The 16642-nt window shown below is 41.4% G+C and overlaps 1 non-coding gene across 1 annotated transcript; it reads right to left on the bottom strand.

The window, feature by feature from the left end:
* Positions 1–224: 224 nt before the first annotated feature.
* On the bottom strand, positions 225–329 carry LOC112611235. The gene has a single exon (XR_003116603.1). It is a non-coding gene; the product is annotated as a U6 spliceosomal RNA (small nuclear RNA).
* Between the last annotated feature and the right edge of the window lie 16313 nt (positions 330–16642).

A 16642-nucleotide genomic window follows, 5' to 3' on the forward strand; every position in this document is an offset into this window, starting at 1 on the left:
TTTTCCCTTCACTTTCTATCTAAAGTAGAAGCTCCTTGTAAGTTGGAACCATGACTTATGTATAATTTATTGACTTTTTAGACAAAACATTATGCTCGGAGTGATGATTGTTTTATTATGGTGTAGAAAAAAATGGTTCCTATTAAGAGGAAGACGGAGACTTTTATGAGGTCAAACCATTTCTCCTTCCTGCAAGCTCTGAAAGCATCTTTGCTTTTTGTTTTCTTTTTAAGGAACGCTTCATGAATTTGCGTGTCATCCTTGTGCAGGGGTCATGCTTAATCTCTGTATTGTTCCAATTTGAGTAGATGTGCTGTTGAAGCGAGTCCCTGAAAGCATTTTGTGCAAACGCAGCCAAGTGTAGCAAAAAAAGAGGAGGTGGGTGGGTGGTGCTGGGGTCAGAAGACATGGGTTGAAATTTAAATCTAAAATTTACTACTCGTTTGACCTGAGAAAGTTACTGTAACTTTCTGAGCACCTGTTTTCTCCACGGTAAAATGGGGATGATAATACTGATCTTACAGTGTTATGAGGATTACAAAATGCAATAGGGTGGGCATTTTATATAGAGCTGGGCATGTGGTAACTGTTACAATGACAGGTTTCATCATTACAGTATATTCTATTATTGTACGTCTCTCACAGAAATCACTTTCTTACTAAGCAGTAAATTCTTCAAGGGCAGAGACTGGCCTTCATTTTTCTTACCACTCCCCTCCTCTCCAGCTTAATGCCGGTCACATGGTAGCATGCAACACTTTTTTGGTAATGGTGTATGAGAAGGAACCCTAGTGAGGAATCCAGGCTGGAGAACTCTGTTAAGGACTCTTTGAAAGTTAATGCAGGGTCTGGGTGTGGTGACATATGCCCTGTAATCCCAGCACTTTGGGAGGCTGAGGCGGGAGGTTGGCTTGAGCCCAGGAGTTCAAGACCAAGAGTTCGAGACAAAGTGAGACTTCATCTCAGCAGAAGAAAAAGAAAAATTAGCTGAATATGACACTAGGGTGGCTCGTGCCTGTAGTCCCAGCTGCATGGCAGGCTGAGATGGGAGAATTGCTTGAGCCCAAGAGGTTGAAGCTCTAGTGAGCCATGATTGTGCCACTGAACTCCAGCCTGGGTGACAGGGCAAGAACCTGTCTCAAAAATAAAATAAAATAAGCTGAATATACATGGAGTCTAAAAGCTATACTTTCTACCAGGCCCTAGAATAGTGTTCTACCTATTGAAAATCCAAGTGATTATATTGTCCTTTCTTTTTTCTTTTTTCTTTTTTTTTTTTTTTTTGAGACAGAGTCTCACTCTGTCGCCTGGCCTGGAGCAATCTTGGTTCACTGTAACCTCTGCCTCCTGAGTTCAAGTGCTTCTCCTGTCTCAGCTTCCCAAGTAGCTGGAATTACAGGCATGCACCACCACGCTTGGCTAATGTTTGTATTTTTAGGAGAGACAGGGTTTCCCCGTGTTGGTTAGGCTGGTCTCAAACTCCTGACCTTATGATCCTCCCACCTTGGCCACGCAAAGTGTTGGGATTATAGGTGTGAGCCAGTGTGCCCAGCCTCAATATTTTCATCTCTACTATTTCATTTAGCTCATTTAAAAATATGGAGATAATTTAAAAAAATAATGTCCTGTTCTTGCCTTGTAGATTCTATTCTTTCTCAAGCTGTATACACATTTCAAACAAAGTTATTAATATCATTTAAAGTGATTTGTCCAGGATGATGTAATACTCTTTTCACTGCATGCCTTTGTATTCTTTTAAAAATTGAGACAGGGTCTTGCTATGTTGTCCAGGCTGAATTTGCACTTCTGGGCTCTAGCAATCCTCCTGCCTCAGCCTCCCAGTAGTTGGGACTACAGCTTCTTGCTACCTTGCCCAGCTCCAAACTTATTTTAAAGTCCCTTTCAGATTGTTCTGTTACTCCTACTTCCTGTACTGTAAATTCTTCCTTTCTGTGTATTTAATGCATCCCTCTCAGGAAGGACGCTGGTTTCCTCTGGTGTTAAGATTTTTGATGGTGAGCTCATTGTCAAAGACAATTGTTTGAAAGGGTCCAACTGCTCTGGACTGTGGCAATATCAAGTGGGATGTTTCTCATTGGCGTCTGCTGTGATCCTCCAGGGCTAAACACACTAAGAGTAGTTGCTGCTATTAACAATAAGGCCTAGAGCATAGGCCATAGAGAAAGTCCTAGAGATCTCTTCTTCCAGGCCTTCCTTGTGTAGTCAGACAACCAGCACGTGGTTACAAGCATGTCCTGTACTTTCTAAGATGCTGGCAAGGGCTTTGTTAAATTCCCCTTCTTCTTATTCTCCCAAAACTGTCCCTCTGATGTGGGGAACTAGATGATCCAAATGGGTTAGTTATTAAGAACCATGCTGTTTATTATTCAGGACCAAGCTTTCTGAAAGTGTTTACTGAATTGATTGGGCGGTGATTTTTTTCCCCAAGAATGGAAGTGAAGCTCATGGGTACATATATTTCTAGGGTCTTATTTCTAGCTTAAAGAAACTTTCAGGCTGGGCACGGTGGCTCACGCCTGTAATCCCAGCACTTTGGGAGGCCAAGGCAGGTGGATCACTTGAGGTCAGGAGTTTGAGATCAGACTGGCCAACATGGTAAAACCCTGTCTCTACTAAAAGTACAAAAATTAGCCGGGCATGGCGGCTTGTGTCTGTAGTCTCAGCTACTCGGGAGGCTGAGGCAGGAGAATTGCTTGAACCCAGGAGGCAGAGGTTGCAGTGAGCTGAGATCGTGCCCTATCACTCCAGCCTGGGCGACAAGAGCAAACTCTGTCTCAAAAAAAAGAAACTTTCATGCTTTTTATTACATAAAAGTAATAAATATATTTCATGTTGCATTCTTACACGGAGTATACTATGCTAATTTTTCCCAATACATAGGCACCTCCTCAGGCTTTGTGGAATTCCTGAAGATGATAGCTAGTCCTTTGATGGCACTAGCTGATTCTTATCAGACTTTGATCCAAGAGATTGGAGATATTGGCGATTCAATGAAGGATAGGACACATTGCTTTTTGTTTTTTGTTTTTTTTTTTCACCAAGGAGTTCATAATCCAGTACAGATACACACACCCAAGGTAATGACAAGGGTACAGTAGAACAAAATGCTGTCTTGAAGGTAAGCTGAAAGAGCTATGGGAATAAACATACAAGAGGAATTAATTCTGCCAAGTGGAAGAGAAAAAAGGAAAACTAGAGAAAGAAGACAACCTTCTGGATGTTCTTGGAATGAAGATTTTACCAGGAAGATGAGGGGCTGGAGGGCACTTGTGGCAGAAGAAATGGTTTGAACAAAGACAAGTGTGACAGCCACAATGCTTGGATGTGAGAAAAATATACATCTGTGTTGTTTTTTTCTAAACAAGATGAAAAATGGCCAGGGAACCCACCCACCTCTTGTTAGGAAACGCAATGTGTCATTTGTTGGGGTGGGGACACAAGGGGCTAATGTAGGCGGTCTAAAATGTTTGGGAATGGGCCTCTGGTCTTTGGGGCATCATAGTTGCCACCGAGATGTTGACTGTTTCCTGGGCTCCGTAGGAAGGGTGTTCACAGCGCTTACTGTTCCTGGGTGCTCCTTTTTGAAGGGAGTAGAGGTTTTCATAGAGGTTTGCAGACATCCTTGGAGCTGGGCTGGGATCATGTGGTTCTTTTTTTGTTTTGAGACTGAGTCTTGCTCTGTTGTACAGAGTGCAGTGGCGTGATCTTGGCTCACTGCAACCTCCGCCTCCTGGATTCAAGTGATTCCCCTGCCTCAGCCTCCTGAGTAGCTGGGATTATAGGCACGTACCACCATGTTTGGCTAATTTTTGTATTTTTAGTAAAGATGGGGTTTCACCATGTTGGCCAGGCTGCTCTTGAACTTCTGGCCTCAGGTGATTCCCCGACCTCGGCCTCCCAAAGTGCTGGGAGTATCATGTGGTTCTGTACACAGAGTTTTACTTAATGCCTCTACTTTGCTTTCAGCACCTGAGCTGTGCCCAACACAGTGCCTACTGCCTAACGATTAGGCATCCCAAGCTTGGTTCAGTGGCTCCAGAGAATAAACCTCCTGCCTCTTGTGAAGGTGGGGAGGGTAGACCCTTGACTGCAGAGGGGAGAGTTGGGGTCTGGAGTCCAAATGCTCTTTGTGTAGACTTTCAGTGAAGCCTTCTCTTTTCAGCAACCCCCGCTCTGTCACCATCTTCAGTATCTGATTCTTCTAACTCTTGAGCCTGAGGACCAACATACTAGCTTCTAGTCTAGGCTCTTAGGTTTCACTTCCCGCTCTGGGCCGTGCTAATTACTGCTTCTCCATGAGCGTTGGGTCTTTGCATTTTACTGTTTGGGGCTATAGATGTGTATCGGTTTCACTGGTGAAGAAGTTTTTGTTGCTTCTTGTTTTTCTTGTTGACTTTGGATGATATCTGAGGAAAGGATAAGTTTACCAGCTTTGAAACATGCATTCTTCAAGTTAAAATGGTCTTTCCCTTACTTGCTCACTTTCAGACACCTCCCAGTTTATGATAATTTTTTTCTTCTCTTAGGCCGTTAGACTTTCATTTACTTTTCCTTGTATAAAAGATGAAAATCCACCTTAATTTAAAACATTTTATTTTTATTAGAGTTATTAATGCTCATGGTTTAAAGAGTTAAATAATCCTGTAAGATGTATGAAAATCAGTTCTCACCTGCCTGCCTCTTTTCTCCATTTTTAGGTTCTTTAGAAATATCTTCTTTCAAACTTTTAGTTGTTGCTTTTGAGAATTATAGCCACGTCACTAAGCAACTGCTTATTACTTATAGTGCTATATCAAGATTTTTCAGTTAAGATATTGTCTACTTACTTCCTGATATGGAAGATGAGAATTTAGCTCTTTAGTAATATTCTCTTTTTCTCTTTTTATAATTTTTTTTTTTTTTGTACAGATGAGGTCTCACTATATTGCCCAGGCTGGTTTTGATCCTCCTACCTTGTCCTCCCAAAGTGCTGGGAGTACAGATGTGAGCCACCATGCCCAGCCCCTGACTAGTCTCAAATACACACGCACACACACACCATCCCCCATCCCTCCTACATAGAGTATCATAATTTGGTTTAGATAAATCTTCAGCACTTACCAGATTATGACTTTATGACTGTGTGAATATTATTTACACCTGAGCTATGTGGTATACTATGATTATTTTTGCTTTCTTGAACCATTTAAAAAATTCATTGAAGTACATAATTGTCCTATTCTTCATTCTTTAATTAGCCTTTTTTTCTGTTTTATTTTTTCTTTAACTATCCTTAAACTTCCTTCTTAATATTATATATTCAAGCTCATCAGGCAGTTCTATCAGTTTCATCTTCTTGGACACATCTCTTTTGAAGCTTTCTTTATGGACTTCTTACTTTATTAGCATTTGTCCTTTTTACTTTCATTTTTATCTTTTTTTTTTTGAGACAGTCTCACTCTGTTGCCCAGGCTGGAGTGCAGCCTCATCTCACAATTTCAGCTCACTGCAGTCTCTGCCTCCTGGGTTCAAGAAATTTTCCTGCCTCAGCCTCCTGAATAGCTGGGATTACAGGCACGCACCACCATGCCGGGCTAATTTTTGTATTTTTAGTAGACATGGGGTTTCACCATGTTGGCCAGGCTGGCCTCAAACTCCTGACCTCAGGTGATCCACTCACCTTGGCCTCCCAAAGTGCTGGAATTATAGGCATGAGCCACCTTGACTGGCTAGTCCTTTTTACTTTCCAAGCTCTATTTTTATTTTTTAATTTTTAATTAATTAATTAATTAATTAATTATTTTTGAGACGGAGTCTTGCTCTGTCACCCAGGCTGGAGTGCAGTGGCCAGATCTTAGCTCACTGCAAGCTCCACCTCCCGGGTTCACGCCATTCTCCTGCCTCAGCCTCCCGAGTAGCTGGGACTATAGGCGCCTGCCACCTCGCCCGGCTAGTTTTTTGTATTTTTTAGTAGAGACGGGGTTTCACCGTGTTAGCCAGGATGGTCTCGATCTCCTGACCTCGTGATCCACTCGTCTCGGCCTCCCAAAGTGCTGGGATTATAGGCTTGAGCCACCGCGCCCGGCCATCCAAGCTCTATTTTTAAATGGAAAAAAAAAAGTTTTGATATTTTCTCTTCTCCTCTTCTCTTTGCCCTTGGGAATGGTGCTCTTCACAAAAGTCTCTTTACTATAATTTCGGGGAGTTTCTAGAGAGAGAGAGAGAGATAAATGCATATGTTTGGTCTACCATCTTTAATTGCAAATTTTCCCTAATTTGTTTTCTCTTTATTTTTATTTATTTATTCATTTTGCGATGGAGTCTCGCTCTGCTGCCCAGGCAGGAGTACAGTGGCACGATCTCGGCTCACTGCAACCTCCACCTGCTGGGTTCAAGGAATTCTCCTGCCTCAGCCTCCTGAGTAGCTGGGATTATAGGCGCCCGCCACCACACCTGGCTAATTTTGTATTTTTAGTAGAGACAGGGTTTTGCCATGTTGGTCAGGCTGGTCTTGAACTCCTGACCTCAAGTGATCCTCCTGCCTCAGCCTCCCAAAGTGTTGGGATTACAGGCATGAGCCACTGTGCCTAGCCCCTAATTTGTTCTTTAATTTCTGCTTCTAACTGTTGTCCCTAGTGTCCTTGAAAGTATATTTGACAATACACAGTTTGTGGGACTGCGCTTCCCAGTTGAGGTTAACTTACTTGCCTCTCCAGCGTTAAGTAATTGAGGCTCATAAATTTTGATGTATGGTCCTAGAGTCTCTGTATGCAAATAAGAAAAACATCACTATTTTATTGACCATATTCCAATATTTCCTCTGGTGTGGGGCTCATAAGCACCATTATTCTTTCTCCATGTATGAGGAGTAATTTTAAAGGCGTAATTCCATTACTATGAGGTACCTCATAGAACTGATTTATTTGCAGCTGAAGCAGAGAGCTCATTTTATATTACTTATGAGATGGTGACTTAGTTATTCTCTCCCCTGCCTTCTTCCAGAAAAGTGTACAGGTACAGGGAATATCACGAAAAGATATTCTGTGATAACATAGACTTATTTTTGCACCTTTCTTTTTCTCACTCACTAAACTTACTAACAGAAAGCTGAGCCTAGATATGTAGTAGAATTAATGTCTGGAATATTGTGGTAATCAAAATATAGTAGAGACGATCACTCCAAGATTCCTTGATTCTGTGAATAACCTGCGTGTCTGAGAGCGCGTCTCTGAGTGTGCTTTTCCTTTGCGGAACCTGATTTATGAGGAAGTATAGTGGCTAAGAACACAGCCACATAAATTTGAGTTCAGTCCACTTACTAATGGGATTGACTTGCATAAGATACTTAATCTTTATAAGCTCCTGTTTTCTCACCTGTAGAGGGGGGAAAGTAATACCTGCCCTACAGGTAACTGTAAAGATTAAATGTGATAATGTATGTAAAGCACTCAGGATGGTGACTGGACCTGACATACACTTACTGTTTGTGGTTGTTTTGGGAATATATATATATATATTTTTTTTTTTTTCCACAAGATGGTGCCTTGCTCTGTCGCCCAGGCTGGAATGCAGTGGCGTGATCTCGGCTCACTGCAGCCTCCACCTCCTGGGTTCAAGCAATTTCTTTTTTTTTTTTTTTTGAGACGGAGTCTCGCTCTGTCACCCAGGCTGGAGTGCAGTGGCCAGATCTCAGCTCACTGCAAGCTCCGCCTCCCGGGTTTACGCCATTCTCCTGCCTCAGCCTCCCGAGTAGCTGGGACTACAGGCGCCTGCCACCTCGCCCGGCTAAGTTTTTGTATTTTTAGTAGAGACGGGGTTTCACTGTGTTAGCCAGAATGGTCTCGATCTCCTGACCTCGTGATCCGCCCGTCTCGGCCTCCCAAAGTGCTGGGATTACAGGCTTGAGCCACCGCGCCCGGCCTTCAAGCAATTTCTTGCCTCAGCCTCCCGAGTAGCTGGAATTACAGGCACCCACCATTATGCCCTGCTAATTTTTGTATTTTTAGCAGAGATGGGATTTCACCATGTTGGCCAGGCTGGTCTCAAACTCCTGACCTCAAGTGATCCACCCTCCTCGGCCACCCAAAGTGCTGGGATTACAGGCATGAACCACTGCACTCAGCCTGTTTTGGGATATTAACCATACCTCTCTTCCCCTCTTTCAAAATAGAGTTTCTAACGTCATCTGCAATTCCAGAAGTTCAATTATTTCCTAGTTATTTGTGTTAGACAACAGAAGATCTTTGAGTCACAACTGTAGTGATATATTTGGCAGCCCATAAGAGGTTAATTTATCAGAGAGATGTTAAGAAGTCTCCCAAAAGATGCAGTTTTCCCTAGAATCTCCCGATCCTTAAAAAAAATCAAATTGTTAAAAAAAATTTCTAGTTATTCTTTATTAAATCCATTAAGGTTAGATGTAGGGGTTTTTTAAAATAAAAAATTTTAGTGCAGTGTGCCAAACGAATTTTTTTTTTTTTTTTTAGACAGGGTGTCATTTTGTAACCCAGGTTGGAGTGCAGCAGTACGATCTAACTGCACCTTTGACCTGCAGGCTTAACTGATCCTCTCACCTCAGTCTCCTGAGTAGCTGGGATTACAAGCATGTGCCACCATGCCCGGCTTAGTTTTTGTGTTTTTTGTAGAGATGGGGTTTCGTGATGTTGCCCAGGCTGGTCTTGAACTCCTGTGCTCAAGTGATCCACTGGCCTTGGCCCCCCAAAGTGCTGGGATTACAGGCATGAGCCTCGGGGCCCAGCTGCCAAACCAATTTTGAAGGGTGCTGGGTTATGCTGTACCTCTTCAGATCTCCTTTGGTATTCAAATGGTGTTCTGATGTATTTACTTGTATTGAAACACCGCATGATAAAACATTAAACAGGTGCTGGAATAGATACAAATATACAAGCTGACTTTTTTACTTCTTCAAAAGAGAGAAAAGTGATTGATGTAATTAGATTACTTTGTTTCTACTTTCAATCTCTGTTTTTTCTTTTTCTTTTTTTTTTTGAGACGGAGTTTCGCTCGTGTTTCCAGGCTCACTGCAACCTCTGTCTCCCAAGTTCAAGTGATTCGCTTGCCTCAGCCTCCCAAGTAGCTGGGATTACAGGCATGTGCCACCACACCAGCTAATTTTGTATTTTTAGTAGAGACAGGGTTTCATTGTGTTGTCAGGCTGGTCTCGAACTCCTGACCTCAGGTGATCTGCCCGCCTCGGCCTCCCAAAGTGCTGGGATTACAGGTGTGAGCCATCACACCCAGCCTCTTTTTTCTTTTATATTCTCCCTCTCTCTCCTGCCCCGTCCCCCGAGGTGGTGACAAGGTGGAAGACCTTAAATGGTCAAATTAGACAAGATGGAAATACCATGCCGGCCTAGTTTGCTGTAACTTCCCTATATGACTACACAGTACAGCCAGGACCTAGAAATACCTGTCCTGTTACTAACCTATCATTTAAATGGTTTAGTGTGATTTAATCACTCATTCTCTCTCAAGAGCTTAACATGCAGTCACTATCATGGCTTCTTATCAATAGGGGACACCAATGAATGCTTTTGAATTCCCAGTGTTTTGGGAAACTCTTGGCATTGCATCCAGCTGCCTGAGGATTGAATCTACGGTCTGCGTTCTTTTCACACACCTCCTACCGGCAAGAGTTGGAGTTGGTCTAGCCTAAATTCAACTTGCAAGGGACATATTTCACCCTAAGTTTTGGTTCTGTGAACCTTGAGCTCTAGCAAATCCAATCATCCAGGCAGGGAATGAGATGCAGAGAAGACGATGTAGTCTTTAGAGCAAGCCTTGGATCTGCCTGGAAGGCACAGTTCAAGAGTAAAAATCCCCTCTGCCCTGACCAAGTCTTCCTGGAAAGGACTAGACAAACCAAGAGGTACCATGGTTGTGGGAAAGATGATCGGCCTGAGATTTGGTGATTTTGTCACGAGCCTGCCGCGTCAAATTTGCTCCATGACACTCGTTGACACTCCATGACAATCTGAGACAAATTGTATAATTTCCTGTAAAATTAGAAGCAAAAGACCAAGAATATAAATTTCTACTTTTTATCTTGATTGACAGAGGAGCAAACACTGGTGTTTATTATTATGTATGTTTGCAGCTAAAAATACAACTGCTTCGGATGTACTAAAAATTTTGTTTAGAAAAAGCCACTTTGCACTTTTTTCCAAAGTTGTATCATTACAGTGTTCTCTCTGCCTAATTCTATTGTTTTTCTGGAGTGTTGTTTATGTAGAAGTGGCTTCTTACATTTTTTTTAATCTCAATTCACGTGATTCAACATATTACCCATATCTCAAGACCTCTCGGTTTGATCCTTTAAACCCTTTCCACTGATTATCAATCAAAGTGCTCAAGGGTTGGAGGTCCTAGCCTTTTTCCTTTCAAGTATATTCAGAATCAGCAGGTTCTTGTATTTCAGAATATAATTTTAGGGCTGCAAGAGCAATTCAGCACCCAAGTTTTGAAATGTGATGCCAACTTCTAGTCATTGTCCGTCTGTTCTCCTTTTCTTCCTTGCCCGTGTATCCCTGCTCTCTGAACTCTCCCATGACATCAAAAGGAGCCCTGCTTTGAGGGGATAAAAACTGCACTCACGGGACATTCCATTTTAGCATTTCAAATTTAAATTTATTAGGACCATGTTTCATTTTCTGTTTTTCCTAGCGCCCAGCCCATTACTGAATTATAACAAATGAAAAAAAATACTGAGAATAAACTAGTTAAATGTTATATTAAGAAATACACAGAGAAGGTTGAAAAATTATTATGATTGTGGCCTCTGCTTTGTCTAAAGTTATTTTATTGTTATAACAAAGTATTGCTTAGTTTTACTCTTTTTTAAAAACACAGAATTTATGTTATATGGAGTACAATCAATCAAAAAACCCCAAATAATTGACTACATTTAGGAATTAATGTTGCTTTTTACTTTTACACAAAAAAAGCATTTCTCAGGTTCATACTTAAAGAAAACCAAACAGAGATTTAGATAAACATATTCCGGCTAAACATATAGATAAATATTAGAAATAGAATAAATAAAAAATGTTCACTTTATGTCTTTTTTTTTTTGAGAAGGGTCTTGCTTTGTCATCCAGGCTGGAGTACAGTGGCATGATCAAGGCTCACTGCAGCCTCGACCTCCAGGCGTAAGCAAATCCTCCCACCTCAGCCTCCCTATTGGGTAGGACCACAGGCTTGTGCCACCATGCCTGACTGATTTGTCTTTTTTTCTTTTCATTTTATTTTTTATTTTTATTTTTATTTTTTGAGACAGAGTTTCACTCTTGTAACCCAGATTGGAGTGCAACAGTGCCATCTCAGCTCACTGCAACCTCTGGCTCACTGCAACCTCCACCTCTGGGGTTCAAGTGACTCTCCTGCCTCAGCCTCCCAAGTAGCTGGAATTACAAGTGCCTGCCAACATGCCCAGTTAATTTTTATATTGTTAGTAGAGACGGGGTTTCACCATGTTGGCCAGGCTGGTCTCAAATTCCTGACCTCAAGTGATCCGCCCGCCTCGCCTCCCAAAGTGCTGGGATTACAGGTATGAGCCACTGCAACTGGCTTCTCAGAGGGTGTGTGCGAGTGACAACTGAGCCCGTCTCTATTTTTTAATGTCCTTTCCCTGCATGTTATTGTGGCAGGTGCTGGGAATATGGAGAACTGAGTTCTTATCCCAGTCATGTATCCAACAATTTATGTGACTTTCTGGTCGGGAGACTATTTTGTAGTCCACATATTTTTCATCTCTTAAATAGGGGTAAATTCCTTGTCCATTTATCTCTTCTAGGGTCACTTCTTCATGCTAATCTTTGGAAGTATTACAAAGAAAGTATCTTAAGCATGAATTTCAGCCCATGTTTTTGTGTTCCTGTTCTTGGACCATTGGTTGGTTTCTTTGGAGACAGCTTCTGACTGTTATGCCAATTGTTACAAAGTCATGGATATCAAATTACAACCTATAGTTAATATTCAGCATTATTAGAATATTTTAAAGCAAAATTCACCAAATACAGAGCTTGTGGAGAGAATATGTGACACTGTCTTTCTTCCTGTAGTTCTTCAACAAAATCTGGTTTTAAGGGGGTAAGATTTAATTTATAGCCAGCGATGGTGTTCTGTACTGCAGTTAACAGCTATCAGAAGACAAATTCTCTAGTTTTAAAAATTGACAAGAATTTAAATTTGAATGATGATGATGTGAATAAATATAAGACATATACTTCTGAAGTAATAAAGAAATTTATATAAATACCATCCAGTTTGTAATAGCAGTAGTGGAAAAAAAATCATAGAACCATTTTATTAAGAATTTGGATAGATTGAATGGTATTATTATGTGAATTTTATTTTATTATTATTTTTTTTGAGATTCACTCTGTCACCCAGGCTAGAACTCAATGACGTGATCTCAGCTTGCTGCCACCTCCATCTCCTGGGTTCAAGAGATTCTCCCTGCCTCAGCCTCCCAAGTAGCTGAGATTACAGGCACCCGCCACCAAGCCCGGCTAATTTTGTACTTTTAGTAGAGATGGGGTTTTGCCATGTTGGCCAGGTTGGTCTCGAACGCCTGACCTCAGGTGATCTGCCCGCCTTGGCTTCCCAAAATGCTGGGATTACAGGCATGAGCCACTGTGCCTGGCCTATTATGTGAATTTTATATTTAAAAAAATTGAGTTTGCTTCTGTTTGATCTTATGGAACATGTCTATTTTATATTTTCCTTTAAATATGATGCTGTAGCTGGGTGTGGTGGTGCATGCCTGTAATTCAACTACTCCAGAGGCTGAAGCGGGAGGATCACCTGAGCCCAGGAGTTTGAGGCTGCAGTGAGCTATGATCGTGTCACTGCACTCCAGTCTGAGTGACAGCAAGACCGTGTCTCTAAAAAAACACAAAAAACAAAACAAAATCAAAAAATGATGCTGTAGTGACATTAAATAGCAATTTTTAAAATATCTTACTGAACCTTGTGTATGTGGGTGTAAAGAATTTATTGGGGGTAATCTCAGCACTTTGGGAGGCAGAGGTGGGCAGATCACTTGAGCTCAGGAGTCTGAGACCAGCTTGGGCAACACGGCAAAACTCTGTCTCTACAAAAAATACAAAAACTAGCCAGGCGTGGTGGCATGTGCCTGTAGTTTCTGCCACTCGGGAGGTTAAGGTGGGAGAATCGCTTGAGCCCAGGAGGCGGAGGTTGCAGTGAGCCGAGATCATGCCACTGCACTCCAGCCTGGGTGACACAGCAAGGCTCTGTCTTAAAAAAAGAAAAAAAAAAAAAATTGTTGGGGGAAATGTTTAAAATGATTTAAAAAAACTTTTCAGTTTGGTTTCTAATACGAAAACCTGAAGTTCAACTTGTTTATTTCTTTGTAGAAGTAACTCTAAAAATTGAAAATAAAAGCTATCTGGTATTGAGACAGGAGACTTGATTTTTCTTAGATAATATTTGTCAATTTCTAAAATTTAGAAGCTCCTAGAGGATAGCGGTCTTACTGATTCTGTTTACTGTTATATGATCAGTTCTGTATATGGTATATGGTATATACTCAATGTATGTTTGACTATTATTATTATTTTATAAATAATATAAAAATAATATTTATTATTATTATTGTCACAATATTCTTGACTCATGGGAGGAGGTAAAAATATCAACATTAACAGGAGTTCAGAAGAAATCAATCCTGATCCTCCTGAACTACTTTGGAGGTTAAAGATTTCAGTGGAGGAAGGAACTGCAGATGTGATGGAAATAGCAAAAGAACTGGAATTATAAGTGACGCCTGAAAATCTGACTGAATTGTGGAAATCTCATGATAAAACTTGAATGGATAAGGAATTTTGTCTTATGGATGAGCAAAGAAAGTGGTTTCTTGAGATGAAATCTACTCCTGGTGAATATGCTGTTAACATTCTTGAAATGACAACAAACGATTTAAAATATTACATAACCTTAGTTGATAAAGCAGCCAGAAGGGTTTGAGAGGATAAAATGCAACTTGGAAAGCAGTTCTTCTGTGGTTAACGCTATGAAACAGGATTGTATGTTACAGAGAAATCCTTCATAAAAGGAAGAGTCAATTGGTGCAGCAAGCTTCATATGTGTCTTATTTTAATAAATTTCCACAGCCACCCCAACCTTAAGCAACCAGGACCCTGATCATTAAGCATTAAGGGAAGACTCTCCACCAGGAAAGAGTGTAACTTGCTGAAGATTAGATGATCATCAGCATTTCTTGGCAATAAAGTATTTTTAAATTAAGGTATGTATGTTGTTTTCTATAGACGTAATGCTATTGCACAGTTAATAGACCACAGTATAATGTAAACATAATTTTTATATGCACTGGGAAACCAAAAAGTTTATGTGACTTGCTTTATTGCAGTGGTCTGGAACTAAACCCACAGTATCTCTAAGTATGCCTGCATATGCTTTTTAAAGATATGTTAGATTTATAGTAATCACTATACATTCATTGCATATAAATAGAAGATTTCTTGACAATTTATTTATAAAGTGGCTGTATGTTTATACCAAAGGGGCACAAATGCTTATCTGAGCATTGGGTTCTCAGTGTCTTACTTCTCTAGGTGTTTGATGGTTTTCTGTTGATTGAAACCACCTATTTGAGCCCTTTTAAAAATGATTGATTGATTGATTGATTGATTGATTGACACGGCATCTCCCTGACTCTGTCACCAGGCTGGAGTGCAGTGGTGCAATCACAGCTCACTGTAACCTTGAACTCCTGGGCTCAAGCGATTTTCCTACTTCAGTCTCCTGAGTAACTGGGATTACTAACATTTTCCACCACGCCTGGCTTATTTTTAATTTTTTTCTTTTTTTTTTGAAATGGAGTTTCATGCTTGTTACCAAGGCTGGAGTGCAATGGCACGATCTCGACTCACTGCAACCTCTGCCTCCTGGGTTCAAGTGATTCTCCTGCCTCAGCCTCCCAAGTAGCTGGGATTACAGGCATGCACTACCACGCCCAGGTCATTTTGTATTTTTAGTAGAGACGGGGTTTCACCATGTTGACCAGGCTCGTCTGGAACTCCTGACCTCAGGTGATCCACCCACCTCGGCCTCCCAAAGTGATGGAATTACAGGCATGAGCCACTACGCCTAGCCAATTTTTATTTTTATTTTTTCTTTTTTTAGAGATGGAGCCTCTCTTTGTCGCCCAGGCTGATCTTGAATGCCTGGCCTCAAGCAGTCCTCCTACCTCAGCCTCCCAAAGTGTTGAGATTACAGCCTTTAGCCACAATGCGCAGCCTATTTGGACAAGGTTTGATTAAGAAACCACAGATCCGGATATGGTGGCGCACCAGTAATCCCAGCTACTTGGGAAGCACAGATGGGAGGATTGCTTGAGCCTAGTAGTTCCAGACCAGCCTGGGTAACACAGGGAGACCCTGTTCCCCCCACCCCACCCCCTAAAAAAACCCCACAGAAATTCCTACCACATTGTGACTTACTCTTACTTACTGGGTGAATGACCAAGTTATAGGAGAATGCAGCTGAATCATTTGACCTACTGAAGAGATGGATTCATTTCAGGACCAGGTTGAGCCTCTTGGTCCCCCAGACAGCCTCACATTATACATCTCACAAATGCCAATGTGCTCAGATAAGACTGTTTTCTTTTTCTTTGAGATGGAGTTTTGCTCTGTCATCCAGGCTGGAGTGCAGTGGCACCATCTCGGCTCACTGCAACCTCCACCTCCCAGGTTCAAGCGATTCTCCTGCCTCAGTCTCTCGAATAGTTGGGATTACAGGCGACCGCCACCACGCCTGGCTAATTTCTGTATTTTTAGTAGAGGGGGGTTTCACCATGTTGGCCAGGCTGGTCTCAAACTCCTGACTTTGTGACCCACCTGCCTCAGCCTCCCAAAATGGTGGGATTACAGGCGTGAGCCACTGTGCCAGGCCTTAGATAAGACTTTTTATGAAACAGCAACCAGTTTCATTTGAGCAGCCTTACTATTTGAAAATAAATGATGCCAAATTTAACCACATGATGAGTATGGAATTACTTTAGATAAACTCAACTTGATGCCAATAGTTTTACATATATTGAGCAACTAATTAATTTTAAAATGTTCCAAAAAATAGCATACAAAACTGTACCTATTTGGCATTACTAATGTAAAATAAAGACATTAAAAATTAACAATTTTGTAGTCTTTCCTTTTTTCCTATTTAAAGAAGAATGTGGCCAGGCATGGTGGCTCACACCTGTAATCTCAGCACTTTGGGAGGCTGACGCAGGCAGATCACTTGAGGTCAGGAGTTTGAGACCAGCCTGGCTAACCTGATGAAACCCTATCTCTACCAAAATTATAAAATACTAGCCGGGTGTGGTGGCACATGCCTGTAATCCCAGCTACTTGGGAGGCTGAGGCAGGAGAATCACTTGAACTCTGGGGAAAAGAAAAAAAAAAAAACTCCCAAATTGCTTGAACCTGGGAGGCAGATGATCAAGTGAGCAGAGATCATGCCACTGCACTCCAGCCTGGGCAACAGAGTGAGACTCCGCCTCAAAAAGCAACAAAAAAAAAAAAAAAAAAAAAGAATGTGATCCTGGTTGGTACAACTTTATTTTATTTTATTTTAT

Source organism: Theropithecus gelada, chromosome 17, assembly GCF_003255815.1.
Source record: "Theropithecus gelada isolate Dixy chromosome 17, Tgel_1.0, whole genome shotgun sequence".
Classification (NCBI taxonomy): Eukaryota; Metazoa; Chordata; class Mammalia; order Primates; family Cercopithecidae; genus Theropithecus; species Theropithecus gelada.